At 43.3% G+C, this 20,661-nt stretch overlaps 1 pseudogene across 1 annotated transcript in view; it reads right to left on the reverse strand.

Moving 5' to 3' along the window:
• Positions 1-20,661, reverse strand: part of LOC308165338 (putative ATP-dependent RNA helicase TDRD12) — a 96,846-nt pseudogene that overhangs the window by 30,588 nt on the left and 45,597 nt on the right. Inside the window, exon 16 of the transcript in view lies at positions 4,449-4,522. The product of the transcript in view is annotated as a putative ATP-dependent RNA helicase TDRD12 (transcript). The remainder of the gene's footprint in view (positions 1-4,448; positions 4,523-20,661) is intronic.

The following is a 20,661-nucleotide window of genomic DNA, read 5'->3' on the forward strand; positions in this document are numbered from 1 at the left end:
CCTCGCTTCATGGCCAGCATCAGACTGTCACTGTCAGATGTCTGACAGTATAATCTTGGTTATGGAGCCCTAAAGAGTGAGTATACCTCAGAGTATGTCCAATATACCGATTAAACAACGTTTTGTCTAGCTCTAGCATCACAGTGTTTTCATTCAAACAACTAGCTAGCTAACGGTAGCTACCTGACTAACGTTAGTGGCGAGCTAACGTAAGTTAAATCAAACTGCAGCATGGCGAACTCCCACCGTCCCATGTGCATGCTAGCTAGCACTATAATATTACTAGGCTCAGCAACGTCATCAAGATGGCTAAATTTGGGTGTTCTGTTCATGTATTTTGTCCCTTGGGGAATGTAAAAACGAACTGCTTTGTGTCCTTTTATTTTTTTTAAACTAGCTTTATTCTATTACAGAAAATATAAAATGGACATGATAGGAGGAAAACTGAGAAAAATTACAGAATTCTTTCAACGGTAAGGAAGGATAGCTAGCTAGATTAGTAAGTTAGGCTAGTGAATTTCGAATTGTTGACATGTTTCTAAAATAATTTATTGCAGCTTATATATTTAGCTTTGGGTATCTGATTAATGGATTAACTGAATCTGTCATAGCTAGGTAGAGTTTGATAAGGACTCCAGGTGGACTCCATTGGCCAATATGGCAGAACCAGGGAGAAACAAATGAAATCTTTGAGAAAGAAGATACAAGAACAGTGTCTCACAGAGCCACAAGCTAGCAGAAGAAATAGTAGAAAAACAAACAAAACAAAAAACAGGGTGAAAACACTTTGGAGTCAAACTTTCTGAAAACACAAGAGGAGTGTCTAGCCTCCACTAAGAATGTCTTCAATATAGCATATTATATTGCCAAACATAATAGACCATACACAGATCACCATGCAGAAAGCCCTTCTTAAACTCAGACATGCAATTGATACCATTCCTGTGAGTAGTGCAGATTGGGAAAGAGGTTTTTCAGAAATGAATAATGTTGTCACACCTTTATGCACACAACTGAGAATTGAAAACACCTCAGCTCTTATTTTTATTTAACTAGTTGGACCTCCTCTTGAGTGTTGGAACCCCATGAAATATGTAAAGAAGTGGGTGCTTACTAGAAGATCTGCTAGTCGTAAACTTGTTTATATTTGTGTGTGTGTGTAGATGGGCAAATCTATATGTATATATGCATGCAGACATGTTTGAGAGGGAGGGGTGGGTGGAGGGGAGGGAGAAAAACAGAAAATATTCATGCCTTTTTCAATGTATCAATCTTCTATACTGGAATAAAAAAAATATATATATTAAAAAAAAGATCTGCTAGTCACTTGGCATGCATGCAGAGAGGACAGGCTTCAACATACCAGCCCATCTGGGATCTTCTGAACTAAGATTGTATATAAATAACTAGCTAACTTACTGTGTAAGAGATACGAGATAACCAAGATTAGAGACTGTCAGTGTACGTTATTGGCCTGCTGTATTACGGAAACTCAATGAAAAATAAATAAAATGGATTGAAATTTAAAATTGCATCATGGACATTTTAATTTCAAGATCATTTATGGTTTGATTCGTGAGGCAGTATTGAGCCCCACCATCACTCCCGCACCTTTACCCACCTCTAACACAGAGCCCCCCCACTTAATAAATCCCACTTTAACCCCTGCGTAATGGTAATAATATATAAGGACCCATCCCGTATGCACAATTAACACCATAGAGCAATGTACAATAAATACATTATAATAGTAGTCAAGTTCATGAACTTACCATCCAACTCACTATCTGTCTCCAGTAAATCCTCTCCTCCCTCCTCTTCTTTCATCATCACATCTTTCTCCTCCACTTCCTCTTCTTCCATTTCTTCTTTCACCATCAGAGTGTTTTCCTCCCCTTCCTCCTCTTCTTTCACCACAACTTCTTCTTCTTCCTCTTTCACTACCACATTATGTTCCAGTGTTTGACTGCAGTCCTCCAGCTTCACTGCCACCATCTCTGGACCCTGCTGTGAACCCAGGTACTCTGTGGACTTGGCTTCAGACATGCTAGCTGGGCTGTGAGATGGATCTGTGTAATGTAAACAAAGGAAGAGCCATAATGGAGAGTTAATTTCTCAAATATTCAGATTAACAAACACCTAACAAAGAATATGCACTACTATGAATTATTATAGTAAAGTGTCTTTCATGTTGGCTGGGCTGTGGCCTGATTCTCTACCCCTCTGGCTGAGTGGTGCACTCACATACATCCCCCTCATGGGTTTAAAAGGAATACACTGGTCTAAGAAACATGGTGTCTCATGCGTGCATTTCACATTCTTAAAATAGAGTAGTGATCCTATCTGACCTAAGACGGGGAATGTTAGGATTAAATGTCAGGAATTGTAAAAACTTTTAAATGTATTTGGTTAAGGTATATGTAAACCTCCAACTTCAACTGCAGGATACTTTATTATTACTTAATTATTTACAGAATCCAATATTCTTAATGTAAATAGTAAAAAAAACATGACCAAGAATCCATCCTTGATCCATCCTTTGTTATGTCTAAAAAAACTGATTTAACCCCATCAGTTAAGACACACTGCGTTCTGTCTGTTAAATATTATTCAATACAGCTACATGAACCTGATCCAGATAACCTCTGAACAAGTAGGTAATGGTAATAATAAATAAGGACCCATCCCTAATACACAATTAACACCATAGACCAATAATGTACATTACATACAATTATAATATTAGCCACGTTCATGAACTTACCATCCTTTCCGTCCTCTCCTCCATTTTCTTCTTTCAGAATCACATCTTTCACCTCCACTTCCTCCTCTTCTTTCATTATCACATCTTTCTCCTCCACTTCCTCTTCTATTTCTTCTTTCACCATCATCGCTTTTTCCTCCTCTTCCTCTCTTCCATCCACCATAATTTCTTCTTCTTCCTCTTTCAATACCACATTATGTTCCAGTGGTTGACTGCAGTCCTCCAACTTCACTGCCACCATCTCTGGACCCTGCTGTGAACCCAGGGACTCTGTGGACTTGGCTTCAGACATGGTAGCTGGGCTGTGAGATGGATCACAGGAAGAGCCACACATAGTGGAGAGTTAATTACACAAACATTCAGATTACCAAACACCTAACAAAGGATATGCCCTACTATGAATTGTTATTGTAAAGTGTCTTTAGCAGTGGCTGGGCTGAGACCCAATTCTCTACACCCGCTGGCTCTGGTGAAAGGAATACACTGAAAGGAATACACTGGTCTAAGCAATATGGTGGTGTCTCATGCTTGCACCAAATGGTAATGGTAAATGGACCGACCATTTGACTACAAAGCGCTTTACAATGGCCTCTAATTCACCCATTCACATACCAATGGCGGCAAGCTACCATGAAAGGCGCCAGCCCGCTCATTGGGAGCAATTCGGGGTTCAGTGACTTGCCCAAGAACAGTTTGACATGTGGTCTGCCAAAATACTTTTGAATGCATGCAGGATTCTGCCACAGTACAGGATAGTATACAGGATTGCTTTGCTGCATTGAGAATCTCCCTTCAAGAAGCATTTCCATGCAATGCGGTTATAGATCCAGCAGGGGGGGATTGGCAGTAGACAGCATATGCAAAGTAGTATTATAAAGAAGAGAAGAAGAAGCCTTGACAAACGCTCTAGCTAAGGTTAAGATACAACTATGGTGGGTATTGAGGTGGTCAGTATAGGATATCTTGACAGTTATAATAGATCATTTAAACACTACAAATTGAAAAGTTAGGTTGACAGAGTTGGAGTTGTGCATACAGGCCTAACGTTAGTGTATAAGTTACTTTACTTGTTTAAATTCGTCCACCTGCTGCTACTCATATAACTGTTGGGGAAGACTTTACTCTAACACCGGCTTCAAATAATAACAATAACAACTCTCTAAGAAACCGGAGCTGCTGATCACAAGAGGCCCTTTATTATAGACCGGGGCCTGAGCGAGTTCACGATGCAACTCTCTAGGCACTCAGAAATATCATCTCTTATAGAATTCTCCTGTGGACCCCTCCCCAAATACTCATTTACATACCGTGCCCCCAACTCCCAGCTCAATATCCTGGGCCTGTTGCTGTGAAACCCTTTGATCAGTGATTAGGCTAACTCTTTTCCCCCATATAGGCCTATTCCAAGCCCTTCTCATGATTACTCTGGGCATCATTAGTAGCCTACCTCCTGGCTGGCTGTCTCCCTGAATAACAAATGGTACCATTTATTGCTAAATTCCTTCTCTGAATTCATGAGGGTTAGGGAGAGAAAATCCACCATACAACAAGCTCTTCACACAAATCCAACTTTAAAACGCGCAGAGTCGTCTAACTCGTGTTTTTATGACTTTCAGTTTTGATACTGTCACGATCCAACTGTTCCTAGTTGTCATGGTAAGCTCAGGGGGTGTTGATTGGCTACCCAGGGTACATGGGGGAGTGGCTTGCCTGTTGGCGGGTCTCTCGAAAGGTATATGACAGGTGCTCATTTGCTACCTGAGGGTCGAGAGAGTGGAGTTAACGGAGAAGAGAAATACTGATTGAGACGCCTTACCTAGAAGAGAACCCCTTTGACAATTATTATCAAGACTATTACCGTGTGGAATAGTGGATTACCCCCGAGGTCGTGTTGTGTCGTGTCCGGTTTTGTTTGTTTTGTTATATGTCAATACTGAACGGGAAGGAACACCCCACTGAACGAACGTGCGGGCTGTTCAGTATCCCCGCGGACCACGCCACGATACATCGGAGCCAGGTAAGCCATTTCCCCTTAACATCTACCTGGGTGCTGTCAGCTAACCCTGAGCTAATCTACCTGTGTCCGGCCTCGGCCCTGTGTGGGAACGAGCCCATTGACTATCAATGTACGCACATTGCTGTTGGGTCGTGACATAATTGGGGCGCTCCTCCGGGATTTGAACGATTGAATGATTTGTGAATGTGTTTGTTTGATAACTGAGCTAACCGCATTAGCTTTAGGCTAGGGAGCAATAGGCTAGCTAAACACCAATGCTAGTCCTATTCATAGCTTTCATGTGACGTCACAGCATAGTGGAAACGCCCACCTGACGGGCAAAAGGCACTTTTTGCGGGCAAAACCCACGGGCAAAACCCACTTTTTGCGGGTTAATAACTTTGATTTCCCGTGGGTTAGGAAAATAATTCCAACGTGTCCGGATAGAGTAGAAGACAGGGAATCCAACACTATTTGAATGGAGTCGATCCTCCACTCCTATCACCGTGGACACAGCAAGGAGCGAATTCCCGGATATAAATATTCCCTCGCCTCGCCGACAGCGGGAGTTGGGAGTTTCGTCCAGCAGCCGGTGAACGCCCGGTTGATCGAGTTTCATATTAAAAGTATATCTTCTCGGGGTGTCAGCGCGGTGGTTAAGTACTCAAAATTAGTGTTGTTCCGATACCATTTTTTGATCCCGATACCGATACCGATACCTGACCGTGCAGTACTTGCCGATACCGAGTACCGATCCGATACCACGGCGTTTGAAAAAACAAAACAAAAATACATGTTTTTTGAGCCGCATACTCACCTCGATGTAAAATTATTGCTAACACTTAGTCTGGCACTGCTCAAAACCTTTGTAAAACAGGAAAAAATACCAACAGAGAGTGAATACTATAGAACTTTTTTTTATTGTCTACCTGGTATGGTGACAAGAAAATCAACCCCTTATAAAACCTGAAATGTGGCTCTCACAGATGCCAATCAGTGCAATATCCATTTAAGATATAAAACAGTCGTAGTAGTAGTGCAACAGCAAGTGAACATTTACAAACAAAATAACTTTAGTACTTAAAAAAAAAAAAAAAAACGGATTTTTTTTTGTGTTAGTACTCGCCGATACCGATACCAGCATTTTTGTGCGTATCGGTGGCCATGCCGATACTAGTATCGGTATCGGAACAACACTACTCAAAATGACCGTATACTGATGGTGAATTTAGCAATAATAGTCTTATGTTTGTACCACCTCCATAACCGGTGTTATTCACGGGAAAAGCCGGTCAAGGAGGCACCCTTTGCAGGTCAATAACTTTGATTCTCCGGGGGTTAGGAAAATAATTCCAACGTGTCCGGATAGAGTAGAAGACGGGGAATCCAACACTATTTGAATGGAGTCGATCCTCCACTCCTATCACCGTGGACACAGCAAGGAGCGAATTCCCGGGTAGAAATATTCCCTCGCCGACAGCGGGAGTTGGGAGTTTCGTCCAGCAGCCGGTGAACGCCCGGTTGATCGAGTTTCATATTAAAAGTATATCTTCTCGGGGTGTCAGCGCGGTGGTTTGCAGGTCAATAACTTTGATTCTCCGGGAGTTAGGAAAATAATTCCAACGTGTCCGGGTAGAGTAGAAGACGGGGAATCCAACACTATTTGAATGGTGTCAATCCTCCACTCCTATCACCGTCGTGTATCTTGATAGTTCTTCATGAGTGAGGTGGTCTAAATAGTAGGCAGCCATGTTGAGCGATGTTGCTATGATACTTTTTGCCCGTCAGTTTGGTGGTTGCTAGGGAAGAAACCACGTGACTGAAAGCTATGAATTAGCTAAGTTAGGGTTAGCTACGGAAGTGTGTGGTTTGTGAAGTGAAAGCACAGGAGTCATATTTGGTTTGGTAAATGATATTCACCGGCAGGAATTAGATAGAGGGGTGTATGTCATTAAAAGCAGGTTAGCTGTTTGTGTCAAGTAGCTAACGCAAACCAACAGTTTCGGGTAACATTCATTTGAATCTATCGGTTAGGATAAAGCAGCAGCTAATAGACAGGGTAGGAATGCAAGGTAAACAACGTCAGTAGCTAATTACAGGGCTTAAAGTGGGAAAAAATCCTGTGCCTGAAACTTTTTCTTGGGGAGGGGGGTCACAGTTTGAGATATTGGGAGAGCGGGTACAGAAGACAGCTTCTTGTCTCAATGTTTAAATGCATTAATACTATTTTATAGTCAATACAAAATATATGTCTCAATGTTAAAATGCATTAATACTTTAAATGAATGTGCAACAATACTATGTGCAATATGACAACCCTTGTGTACATAAGGTTCAGATATAGGAAAAGTTAGGATATTTATAGCATAGCATCGAGTACAGCACAGTGTTTTATTGCAGTGTTTCCCCTACCATTGCCTTGGGGGGGCGGGCCGCCCCCCCAACGGAACCACCCGCCCCCCTTAGAAAGAGGAATTATTACGGATGTAAACACCAAACATCTGACAAGCAGGCTAAAATATCTGCGTTTTTTAAACACACCCAACCCGAATCTGGCGAGTGGCAAGCCCATAGGCTCGTTGGTAACATTAGTCCGCCAGTAGTCTCGCATAGTCAAACCTATCTCCACACTTCGTTTCGTACTGTGCCGCGCTGGAGAATAATACAAGATTGTGCGCGAGACGAGTGTGTGCGCGAGTGTGCGCGAGACGCGAGAGAGTTTTTGCCGGGTGAGAGTCTGCAGATGAAAGTAAGCAAGTTGAAACGTTAGCAAATATACTTGCTGAGTGTTCTGACAGAGAACGTTGGTTAAAATTGGTCGTTATTATTGTGACTAGAAAGTGTGTGACTATAATTCCATGGTGTAAATAGTCAAAGAACTAGCAAGCTAGCTAGATAGCTCAGAGGTGATGAGATGAGCTAGTCTGCTGCACACTTGTCAGCTAAAGAGCTAACTGGATGCACTTGACTTTATTCTTTTAGTTAAAGTAGATATACAATCTTTCTTATTCTGCTAGAATTGGGCTTCATGGTAATACCATAATGGCATATTTACAGTACATGGACAGTGGATTGAAGCATTGGAAATGTCAGTTTTTTTATAGTTGGACATGATCTTTTTTCAGGTGAGAGTAATGTCAAAATGACATTATCTGACTGCATTGCCTACAGCAATCCAAAAGCTATTATAATTATGTTATAAATTGATATGGATCAATTTATACCTCTTATTCGATTAGAAATACTCTGGTTGTTATGTTTGCCTTTTGGTTGACAGCAAAAGAGGGAGAGGAGGATAGAGAGGGAGAGAAGGAGAGAGAGCAGGATGGTGTCGGCACACCAGAGAGACAGCAAGAACCAGGTGAGAAAGTGGACAGGTAGTCAAGACCACATAAGTAGCCTTGTGAACCGATAGGGCAGGAGCCTATCTCCTGTTTCCGTAGTGTGAGGCGGCTTGATGTACAAGTACACCCCCTGGACATGACGCTGGTATGTCGCAGGGTCCATGCCACCCCAATTCCAATTCAATGCCAATTCCAAGGTCCCCCCAAGGCAGCAAACCTAGGGGAAACACTGTATTGTATAGTATAGTAGGTAAGGGTGTAACGGATCACGGAAATTCCGTGATCCGTTTTTTTTTTTTTTACCTTTATTTTACCAGGAAGTCACATTGAGATTAAAACCTCTTTTACAAGAGAGACCTGGCCAAGACAGGGTCAAAATAGTAGCTTAAAAAACAGTTCAGATAACAAGACAGGACATAAGACAGTGGCAACAATACAATAGACAAACAATGGTAGGGGTATTTACAAGGTGATTAAAACATTGAGAAGTCTAACCAAAGCAGGTACAGCGAGCGGTGACCACATCCTTTAATCTACGCTTGAAGATACTTATGGAAATAAGGGCCTCTAATTTAAAAGTAGTCTGTAGGTCATTCCAAGACCAAGGGCCATAATAAGACAAGCTTGCCCTTCCAACATTGTTCATGATAAGTGGCACCTTGTATTGTAGCCATCTACGAGACCTGAGACCCGAGCCACTCGGTATAGGGATGAACTTCAGGCCCAGATAATTCGGTAAGAAGCCAGAGATGATTTTAAACACAAGAGTGTACCAGTGTTGGAGCCTTCTGACAGAAAGAGATGGCCATCCAACCAGACTATACAGTGTACAGTGATGGGTCCTGAAGGCACTATTGGTGATGTATCTTAGAACCGAATGATACAGGGGGTCTAGCTTGGATAAAGTGGACAGAGAAGCAAACCTATATACTGTATCACTGTTAACAAGTAATAATATTACTTAATATCTCTTGTAAATCACAATGTAGAGTTGCCATGAAAAGATAGACGCGACAGTTGCGGGCTTTGTTTTACTCTAAAGCGCAATGATAGGTTGATAATGCGAAAGAAAAATAATCCGTTGTTTGCTCACTACACGTGAAGCTGGGAATCCACAACAACAAGGCTGCGTTCGTAAATCCGCTCTGGAATCTGATCAGCGTTCAAGGAACGCCTCTTGTCCAATCAAATGACTTGGTCCCTTTATGACGTCAGACCCAGTGTGCGCTCCGGCGCTCTCAAAGCGAATTTACGAACGCGGCCCAAGTGTATCATGTTACGTTGTTCGGCGGAGAAGAACTCGAAATGCCTCCCTCGTCATTTAAATCCCATGTATGGGAGCACTTTGGCTTCTCTGTCAACTATGACGGGAGGCACGAAAAAGGTAGCTCGACAACTTCTGATAATGTAGGCATTTTTTTCATACCATGTTCAAAATAAGGGTTCACTTTATTATTTAGTTAAAAGTGGCATAAAACATGTTTATTAATCTGCTTTAAAGAGCCCAGTGATTCACTGCTGCAACCAGGCGCCTCCTCCCTCTCTCCTATCATTTAAATTGAGTGTATTTCAGTATAATTATGTAATGTTTGAGTGTAGAATATGTTATATACTGTATATATATGTATGTATATATATATATGACCAGTTTTGACATCTTGAATGTTGTTGGTTTTTGTCACATAGTAAAAGTGGTGTTTTTACAGAATTCAAGGAAAAAGCAGTTTTTATAAAAACAAAAATGTTTTGTGTTGATCCGAAAAATGATCCGATCCGTGACTCAAAAACCGTGACACGATCCGATCCGTGAGTTAGGTGATCCGTTACACCCCTAATAGTAGGGCTGCAACTAACGATTATTTTGATAATCGATTAATCTGCCGATTATTTTTCCGATTAATCGGATACAAAAAAAAACAGATTTCTATTGCAAATTTTATTTTATGTTTTCTAAATCAGCCAGGCCTATACATATAGTACATATTTAGATTCCAAGATGGCCGCGCGCTTAGTCCGCGCAGCTCGGGGGGCGACCACACTGGTGTTTCTTTATGTTTGTAAACACATTTGTATGTACACTTTTATTCTAGTACTTATAGGGAACAGTTGTGTAAATAGTACCTACAGCAGGCTCGACTTATTAGAAATCGGCACGCAAAACGACAAGACAGTTACAGCGGAGTTTCTAAAGCAACACAGGATATATTACGAGATAGCCCGTGTACCGGGCGAACCTTGGTTCTCAGTCCCCTCCCTGAGGCGGAAGCGACGGAGGCGAGATCGTAAGCGACCCCGAGGCCGTAGGGGAGGCCTGTTAGCAAGGCTAAGGAGAAACCCAAACAAGCCAGCCCTACCAAGCATTTTCCTCTCTAACGTCAGATCCCTGACTAACAAGATGGATGAACTGAGACTACAGGTGGCCAAAAACAGCATCGTAGGGGATAGCTGTGTGATTATTCTGACCGAAACCTGGCTAAATGACAACATTGTGGACGCTACCGTTAGCTTAGAGGGCCGAACGCTACATCGCGCTGACCGAACGGAGCGTAGCGGGAAGTCAAGAGGAGGTGGGATCATAATATCGACGAAGGATAGCTGGTGCTTAAACACGAAAACTGTAAGTAGCCACTGCTCCCCAGACCTAGAATACTTGACTGTTAAATGCCGACCCACATACCTGCCTAGGGAGTTTAACGCGGTGCTAATTACATGTGTGTATATAGCACCTAGCTCAGACAGCAAAGTAGCATTGGCGCGACTATATGACGTCATTAGTAGCCAACAAAGTACTGATCCACAGGCTATTCACATCATAGCGGGGGACTTTAATCATGTCAACCTGAAGGCAGTACTACCCAAGTTCTACCAGCATGTAAAATGCGCAACGAGAGGAGAAAAAACACTGGATAAGGTATACACCAACATCAAACGTGCTTACAAGGCTAGTCCGCTAGCTCATCTAGGCATGTCTGACCATGTGTCAATCCTCCTGATTCCTGCATACACTACAATGGGGAAAAGTGCTCCCACCACCACTAAGACTGTCAGAACCTGGCCAGAAGGGTCCGCTCCACTGCAGATCTGCCTAAATGACACCCTATGGCAGGAATATGAGCATGAGGACCTGGAACAGTACACGTCGTCGGTTCTGAACCACATAGTGAACTGCACCAACTCAGTCACCGTGGACAAACGGGTCCGGGTCTACCCCAACACGAAGCCATGGATGACTGGGAAGGTCCAAAAACTGATAAATGAGAGGGACAACGCCTTCTTCGCAGGGAAGCGCACACCGCTGTACAGCTCCACCAGGGCCAACCTAAAGCGCGGCATCAAAGCGGCCAAGGCAGAGCACAGAGAGAAGATTGAGGAATGCCTCCTGAGCAACGACTCCAGGCGGATGTGGCAGGGGGTTCAGCAGATGACAAACTTCAGAGCCAACAGGCTCACAGCCGCAGAGGACGACCCCCTGCTGGCGGGAAAGCTGAACACCTTCTACGCCCGGTTCGATGAGGGGCGAACGGAGGTAACCACAACACAGACCACTCTCTCCAGCTCTCAGCAGCCTCACCCTCACAGAGCACGAGGTGAGACGCGTACTGAAGGCGGTGGACCCCAGGAAAGCCTCGGGGCCGGATGGCGTCCTGGGACGGGTGCTGAGAGACTGCGCCGACCAGCTGGCCGGGGTTTTCACCAACATCTTTAACCAGTCCCTGTCCCAGGCCACCGTCCCACCCTGCCTGAAAACCTCAACTATCATCCCAGTCCCGAAGAAAAGCACGGTGAGCTGCCTAAACGACTACCGCCCGGTGGCACTCACACCAATCATCATGAAGTGCTTTGAGAAACTAGTCCGGGCCCACATACTCACACGCCTCCCGCCCAACCTGGATCCATACCAGTTCGCCTACAGAGCCCACAGGTCCACAGAGGACGCCATAGCGACGACTCTCCACGCCACTCTATCCCACCTGGAGAGGGGAAACAGCTACGCGAGACTGCTCTTCGTGGACTTCAGCTCCGCCTTTAACACCATCCTTCCAGACAGGCTAGTGACCAAACTACTAGACCTGGGTCTATCACACTCTATATGTGCGTGGATCAAGGACTTCCTGACCGACCGCCCCCAGAGGGTGCGGGTGGGCCCCCACACCTCCACAGCCCTCAGCCTCAGCACTGGGTCACCCCAGGGCTGCGTGCTAAGCCCCATCCTCTACAACCTCTACACCCACGACTTCACCCCCATCCACCCCAGCAACTACATCGTAAAGTTTGCAGACGACACCACCGTGGTGGGATGTATCTCGGGGGGGGACGAGGCGGCGTACAGGGATGAGGTAGAGCAATTGAGCAAGCTGTGCAAGGTTAACAACCTGCTGCTAAACAAGTCAAAGACCCAGGAATTCATCGTAGACTTCAGGAGGAAAAAGTCCGAGATCCAGCCCCTGCTCATCGACGGAGAGAGCGTGGAGATAGTCTCAACCCTCCGATTCCTGGGACACAACATGCGGGATGACCTGGCCTGGAAGGACAACACTAAAGGCACCATCAAGAGGGCACAACAGCGGCTATACACCCTGAGATGCCTCAGGAAACAACACAACAAGCAGGAGATACTGGTGGCCTTCTACCACGGCGCAGTGGAGAGCATCCTCACCTTCGGCATCTCCAACTGGTTCCACAGCTGCACAACAGCGGAGAGAAACGAGCTACAGAGAGTCGTGAGAACAGCACAGAAGATCACCGGCGCCCCCCTCCCCTCTCTGGAGGAGCTGTACAAAACACGCTGTCTCAGGAGGGCCTCCAAGATCTCCAAGGACCCGACCCACCCTGGGCACGAACACTTTGTCAAGCTGCCCTCGAACAGGAGGTACAGGACCCCGGCCGCTAAGACAAACAGACTGAAGAACAGCTTCTACCACAGGGCCGTCAAGGCCCTGAACACAGAAAAGGCCTAAGTTCTGGGCCCAGGACAGTCCGGACGGATTGTATGGCAGCTAGTGCTGAGGCACAAACATGTACATTTTCAAGCCTGCAAACTGTGACACTTTAAAATAATGTGAAAAAATACTTTTTGTGCAATATGACAACCCTAGTTGACTATCTGTGCAGTATAGTACAGTGGATTGTGTACATAGCCTTTATTGATGTAAACCAGCTCCTTACCTTCTTGTGATTTTATGCATCTATGCTTTTTCTAAAATGTGTTTTCTTTTTCCTTTCCTAAACACCAGGGGAGCCTCCCCTCCTAAATTTCGTTGTTTGGTACCTGTACTGTAGCAATGACAATAAAGTCCATTCCATTCCATTCCATTCCATGTGCAAAATGAATAAGTACCGTATTTTCCGGACTACAAGTCGCTCCGAAGTATAAGTCGCATCAGTCAAAACATGTGACATTAAGAGGAAAAAACATATATAAGTCGCACTGGACTATAAGTCGCATTTATTTAGAAATATATTTCACAAAATCCAAGACCAAGAACAGACATTTAATCTGGAAAGGCAAGTTTATTCAACTACACAATAGCACACAGAACAACAGGCTGAATAGAAGTCCGGTATGTTAACGTAACACTCAGTGTTTCCCCTACCATTGCCTTGGGGGGGCCCCCCCACCCCCCCCCAACGGGACCTCCCGCCCCCGCAAGAAAAATGTTCAATGTCAATTTGGTTCATTTTATTTAATTTTTTTATAATAATATTTTTCTCCCAGTTGTATATGGCCGAAATATGTTTATTATGTGGTCGAAATATGTTTATTCTGTGTCATTTGCCTAATTTATGTGCATTGTGCACCCTCATTTAATGTTTCTCCTCTGTGCGTTTTGCTGCCACGCTTGTCCGCTTGTCTCCTCGTTTCACGAAGGGCGGGGCTCAGCTCCCTCCACACACACGCTCTGACGTGCTCATCTCAAACAAGCCATTCGTCTCTGCTGTAAGTGCAAATAAAGGCCAACAATCATAGTTTTAGTAATGGATGGACGTAGACCCCAAACCTCTGACAAGCAGGCTAACTTCCCGCGTTTATTAAACGCACCCAACCCGAATCTGGCGATATGGACGATCATTATTATTATTATCATTATTATTATTATTGCCCTTGCTTGCTTGCTTTGTGCCGGTGGTCCTTGGCCTCCCCTTGGGGACCGCTGGGTACTGGTAGGCAAACTGGCTAGTAGTCGCTCTATTGGTAGAGGGCTGCAAGGGAATTTTTTCCTGGCTACATAGTATACAGGTTTTTACTTTTGCCTGCTCGCGGCTCTGTCAGTATTGATTGATTGACTGATTGACTGAACATTTTCATTGTGTAAAGCGCATTGAGTTGCATCTTGTAAGAAATGCGCTATACAAATAAAATTTGATTTGATTTGATTTGATTATTATTATTATTTTCTGAAATCATTCTAGCCCAATTACAGTCATGATGTTACACACTCCGGTCAGAGAGAGAGACAGAGAGAGAGAGAGAGAGAGAGAGAGAGAGAGAGAGACAGAGAGAGAGAGAGACAGAGAGAGACAGAGAGAGAGAGAGGGAGACAGAGAGAGAGAGAGACAGAGAGACAGAGAGAGACAGAGAGAGACAGAGAGAGAGAGAAGGACAGAGAGAGAGAGACAGAGAGAGAGAGAGAGACAGAGAGAGACAGAGAGAGAGAGAGAGAGATGAAGTAAGAAGTCAGCAGATGAAAGTAAGCAAAGTAAGTAACCGTAGCAAATATAATTTCTGAATTTCTGACAGAAAACATTGGTTCAAATTGTTCGTTATTATTGTGACTTAACTAGAAAGTGTCTGATTGTAGTTCCATGGTGACTAGAACGTGTATAGTTCCATTGTGTGAATAGTGTTAACGAACTAGCTAGCTAGCTCAGAGGTGATTAGTAATAATAGATGGTAGTAGTTAGAGATGCTCCGATCTGATCGGCGCCGATCGGTATCGGCCGATATGGCCTTGATCGGTTTTGATCGGAGTTCTCAAAACGGCCGATCAAACACGACCGATCAGTTTACAAAATGGCGTCGCCAGTCTGGAAATATTACACAGTGTCGGAAAGAGACAACAAATATGCCGTTTGTAATGTCTGCTCAAAAGAAATACCTCGCGGAGGAACGCACGCAAGGTCTTTCAATACCACGAATATAATACGGCATTTGCTGCGTTCGTTGATTCGCTCCGAGAGCGCCGAAGCGCACACTGGGCTCGACGTCATAAAGGGACCGAGTGCTTTGATTGGACGAGAGGCGTTCCACGAGTGCTGGTCAGAGTTCCAGCGCGACTTCACGAGCGTAGTGTAGGTAGTGTTCAGCGACGTCATGTGACCCAGCGAGCAGGAAGTCACTAAGCTAGACTAAGGCCCATAGCAACAACAACTATTAGCGCGCGAGTTTTAGGTCTTCCTCTGTGTACCTTGCACAAGTGTAGATAGCGAGTGACTTTTCAGCATAGCAGGACATATTTTAGATGATAAGAGGAACAGGCTGAGTGCCCAAAACGCTGAGATGCTTGTATTTCTCAAGGCTAATCTTTATTTATTTTATTTATGGACTTTATTGTCATTATCTTATTATTAATTTTTTATTATAATAATTATATATAATAATAATAATAATAATAATTATTATTATTATTATAATCATTATAAATAATTATTAATCTGCCAGTGATGCTGCTTAAGAAGTAAGGTTTGAGTCTGAAATCTCCTTAGGTGCAATGTTTTGTTTTTTTGTTTTATTGATTATTGCTGACTTGCTGTCTTATCTCCTCCTAAATATGACTTATTTTATATTTGGCTATAGCCTGTTTATGTTGCAGTTTAGTTTGGGTATGTTTATTGTTCCTCAGGAAAGCTACTGTATACTATAAGCTCCAAGTTCTCTAAGAGCCCCTAGTTCCTCTCATTCGAGTGGAATGTTGCACATTTGATGTGACAGTGTACATTTTATTTATTATGATTTTTATTTTCACATTTTATTTGTTTTTCCTGAAGTAAGCTACAGGTGGTTGTGAATTCAATAAAACAGATGGTTGTCAATTCATGATACTTTCTCATCTCCTAATTTCATTTGAATACTTAATATACAATGTCAATGGTGTTAAGAATAATTAAAAACATAAATAATGCTACACAATAAATAGAATGCTTCAATTGCCATTTTCGACGCTGTGATCGGTGATCGGTGATATCGGATCGGCAGATCACTGATTCCAGTGATCGGTGATCGGTGATCGGCACCAAAAACCCTGATCGGAGCATCTCTAGTAGTAGTAATAATATAATATGTCTTATTCTGCTAGAATTGGGCTTTATGGTAATAAAATACAATAAAAAAGTGGATTGAAGCATTGGAACAAACCCTCACTCATTGGAAATGTCTGTTTTTCCATAGATGGACATAAGATTGTTTTTCAGGTGAGAGAGTCAAGTCAAAATGACATATCTGACTGCATTGCCCACAGCAACCCAATATACAATTAGAATGATGTTATAAATTGATATGGATCAATTTATACCTCTTATTAGATTATACATATTCTGGTTGTTATGTTTGCCTTTCGGTGGACAGCAAAAGAGGGAGAGAGGAGGATAGAGAGGGAGAGGAGGAGGAGAGAGAGCAGGATGGAGTCAGCACACCAAAGAGAGAGAGAGAGCAAGAACCAGGTGAGAAAGTGGACAGGTAGTCAAGACCACAAGTAGCCTTGAGAACCTATGGTTCTGGTGCAGCACCCTCAGCACCCCTCTTCATTACTTGTAATAGGATGTAATAAACGTTTGACACACATGGCAATAAAAAAACATGAATCTTGAATTAGCAAAACATTTTTGCTATTTAAACATGTCAGCATGTCATCACTGACAGATGACAGGTAGATAATGAAAGGTAGTAAAAAACTGAAAAATTATGTTGCCAGACTTGCAGACTTTTTAACCAGACCCTGTCACATATGTTTGTGTGTGATTGTCAGTGCAAAGAGGGAGAGAGGAGGATGGAGATGACAGAGAGAGAGAGAGAGAGAGAGAGAGAGAGAGAGAGAGAGAGAGAGAGAGTGAGAGAGCAAGAGCAGGAAGAACCAGGTGAGAAAGTGGACAGATAGTGAAGACTGAAGTCAAGATTGTTAGTGTCAAAACAGTAAAACTAGAGATGCTCCGATCTGATCGGCGCCGATCGATATCGGCCGATATGCCCTTGATCGGTTTTGATCGGAGTTCTCAAAACGGCCGATCAAACACGGCCGATCAGTTTACATAGAGAAATGGCGTCGCCAGTCTGGCAATATTACACAGTGTCGGAAAGAGACAACAAATATGCCGTTTGTAATGTCTGCTCAAAAGAAATATCTCGCGGAGGAACGCACGCAAGGTCTTTCAATACCACGAATATCATACGGCATTTGCTGCGTTCGTCGATTCGCTCCGAGAGCGCCGAAGCGCACACTGGGCTCGACGTCATAAAGGGACCGAGTGCTTTGATTGGACGAGAGGCGTTCCACGAGTGCTGGTCAGAGTTCCAGCGCGACTTCACGAGCGTAGTGTAGGTAGGGTTCAGCGACGTCATGTGACCCAGCGAGCAGGAAGTCACTAAGCTAGGCTAAGGCCCATAGCAACAACAACTATTAGCACGCGAGTTTTAGGTCTTCCTCTGTGCACCTTGCACAAGTGTAGATAGCGAGCGACTTTTCAGCATAGCAGGACATATTTTAGATGATAAAAGGAACAGGCTGAGTGCCAAAAACGCTGAGATGCTTGTATTTCTCAAGGCTAATCTGCCAGTGATGCTGCTTAAGAAGTAAGGTTCGAGTCTGAAATCTCCTTAGGTGCAATGTTTTGTTTTTTTTGTTTTATTGATTATTGCTGACTTGCTGTCTTATCTCCTCCTAAATATGACTTGAAACTGACTGACTTGAAACAGTATTTTATATTTGGCTATAGTCTGTTTATGTTGCAGTTTAGTTTGGGTATGTTTATTGTTCCTCAGGAAAGCTACAGTTACAGTATAAGCTCCAAGTTCTCTAAGAGCCCCTAGTTCCTCTCATTCGAGTGGAATGTTGCACATTTGATGTGACAGTGTACATTTTATTTATTATGATTTTTATTTTCACATTTTATTTGTTTTTCCTGAAGTAAGCTACAGGTGGTTGTGAATTCAATAAAACAGATGGTTGTCAATTCATGATACTTTCTCATCTCCTAATTTCATTTGAATACTTAATATACAATGTCAATGGTGTTAAGAAAAATTAAAAACATAAATAATGCTACACAATAAATAGAATGCTTCAATTGCCATTTTCGCCGCTGTGATCGGTGATATCGGATCGGCAGATCACTGATTCCAGTGATCGGTGATCGGCACCAAAAACCCTGATCGGAGCATCTCTAAGTAAAACAATTAATAAAACATAAGTGATGGCTTTGTGGCTCAACAATAAAGTCTATAAATTATCATATTTGTTCTAGTCACATAATTGATATTATGATATTACAGAGATAACTTGTTCCGTTACTAATCTGTTACACTAATTGTGGGGGGGGGCGAGCGGGGGTGAGGAGAAATTAACATTTCACAACGGGGGGGGGGGGTGGAGGTGGAGGATCCACCCATGCCACCCTCCCAAGGCAGCAAACCTAGGGGAAACACTGAACACATTAACAGTTATTCAGCTACACAATAGCATAAAGAACATACCTGGGAGGCTGAATAGGATAAATTAACATAACAAGCCAGCGAGTCCAACAAGCAAGTTACCAGTAAGCAAGTTCACTAAGCTACCGTTTGCTTAGCTTCAACAAGCTAATGTTTTAGATCACTTCTTCAGGGGAAAAGGAGCAGCATATAGTTGTCACAAGCCCAGAGCGCCCTCTGTCGGCTGTAGACGGTAATGTTTACTCCTTGGTTCATGTCAGTCAGTATGAAATTATATATATATTGATATATAAGTCGCACCTGACTAAGGGCCAGTTTCACAGACAAGGCTTAAGCCTAATCCTGGACTAAAAAGCATCTTCAATGGAGATTTTACATTGAAAGTGTGATTTAGTCCAGGACTAGGCGTAAGCCTTGTCTGTGAAACCGGCCCTATAAGTCGCAGGACCAGCCAAACTATGAAAAAAAGCGCGACATAGTCTGGAAAATACGGTATTAATAAAAAATAATAAATAATATAAATAAAAAAGGCGTTGCTACATCAAATAGGTTTAACAACAGGCCATGGACTATGGCGGTAGATTGTTTCAATAAAGTAGTTGAACTCTAGCTCAATACATGCATTGTTTTAGGTAATAACTTTGCTTAATGTAAAGGTCAGTAACCCAAAGTGCAATATAGGCTACAGACAAGACACTAATATTTTTATATAACAGATATGCTCCAAAACAATGCAATGTGTCCTCTCACTCCATACAATAGGCTAGGCTACAGTCAGTGCCTCACTCTAACTCACGGGTAGCTTGGTAGGCTACCACTAGCTAGCCTTTAGCTTATCACCTCTGCTCTACCACTGACGTTAGCCAGCTAGCTAAATACACTTGTCATGCAATATTGAATTCATGAATGCGAGCAAACACTCACTGGCTATCGCATTACATTACAGTCATTTAGCTGACGCTTCGCCAGAACTCACACTAACGCATTTGCATGGAGAGCAGGAGACCATGGAAGGGCTGAGCCCAGCAGGACTTATATAATAAAACAATAGGAAGTTAGCTGTAACCCTCCTCTATAGAAACATAGTTAGTGTAACCCTCCTCTATAGAAACATAGTTAGCTGTAACCCTCCTCTATAGAAACATAGTTAGTGTAACCCTCCTCTATAGAAACATAGTTAGCTGTAACCCTCCTCTATAGAAACATAGTTAGTGTAACCCTCCTGTATAGAAACATAGTTAGCTGTAACCCTCCTCTATAGAAACATAGTTAGCTGTAACCCTCCTCTATAGAAACATAGTTAGTGTAACCCTCCTCTATAGAAACATAGTTAGCTGTAACCCTCCTCTATAGAAACATAGTTAGTGTAACCCTCCTCTATAGAAACATAGTTAGCTGTAACCCTCCTCTATAGAAACATACAGTGTTTCCTCTACATGCATTTCATCGTGGCGGACCGCCACGATGGAATTTCCTCCGCCACCATTCAGATTTCTCAACCCCAAAAAAAAAAAACATTTAGGCCGCTTTTCAGACCTTCACAGCGCTAGACACACCCACAAGCGCTGAAACTGGACCAGTCCGTGTGTGTCGCGAGTATTGAACTTGAGGCTGCGTTCGTAAATTCGCTCTGAGAGCCCCGGAGCGCACACTGGGTTCAACGTCATAAAGGGACCAAGTCATTTGATTGGACAAGAGGCATTCCGTGAGTGCTGATCAGATTTCCAGAGCGTATTTACGAACGCGCCCTGGCTGTCACCCGAACACCGCGAGCTAGCGTAGTGTAGTGTAGTATAGGATGCGTAGTGTAGTGTAGTGTAGGATGGAGAGAGAGAGGAGAAGCCTCTCTATGTGTTACCTATGTCCAGTGTACTAGAACCACTCTAACAGGAGTGTTTGTCCGTGAATAACACCG

The sequence above is a fragment of the Nansenia antarctica genome, assembly GCF_963989245.1.
Source record: "Nansenia antarctica genome assembly, chromosome: 9".
NCBI lineage: Eukaryota > Metazoa > Chordata > Actinopteri > Argentiniformes > Microstomatidae > Nansenia > Nansenia antarctica.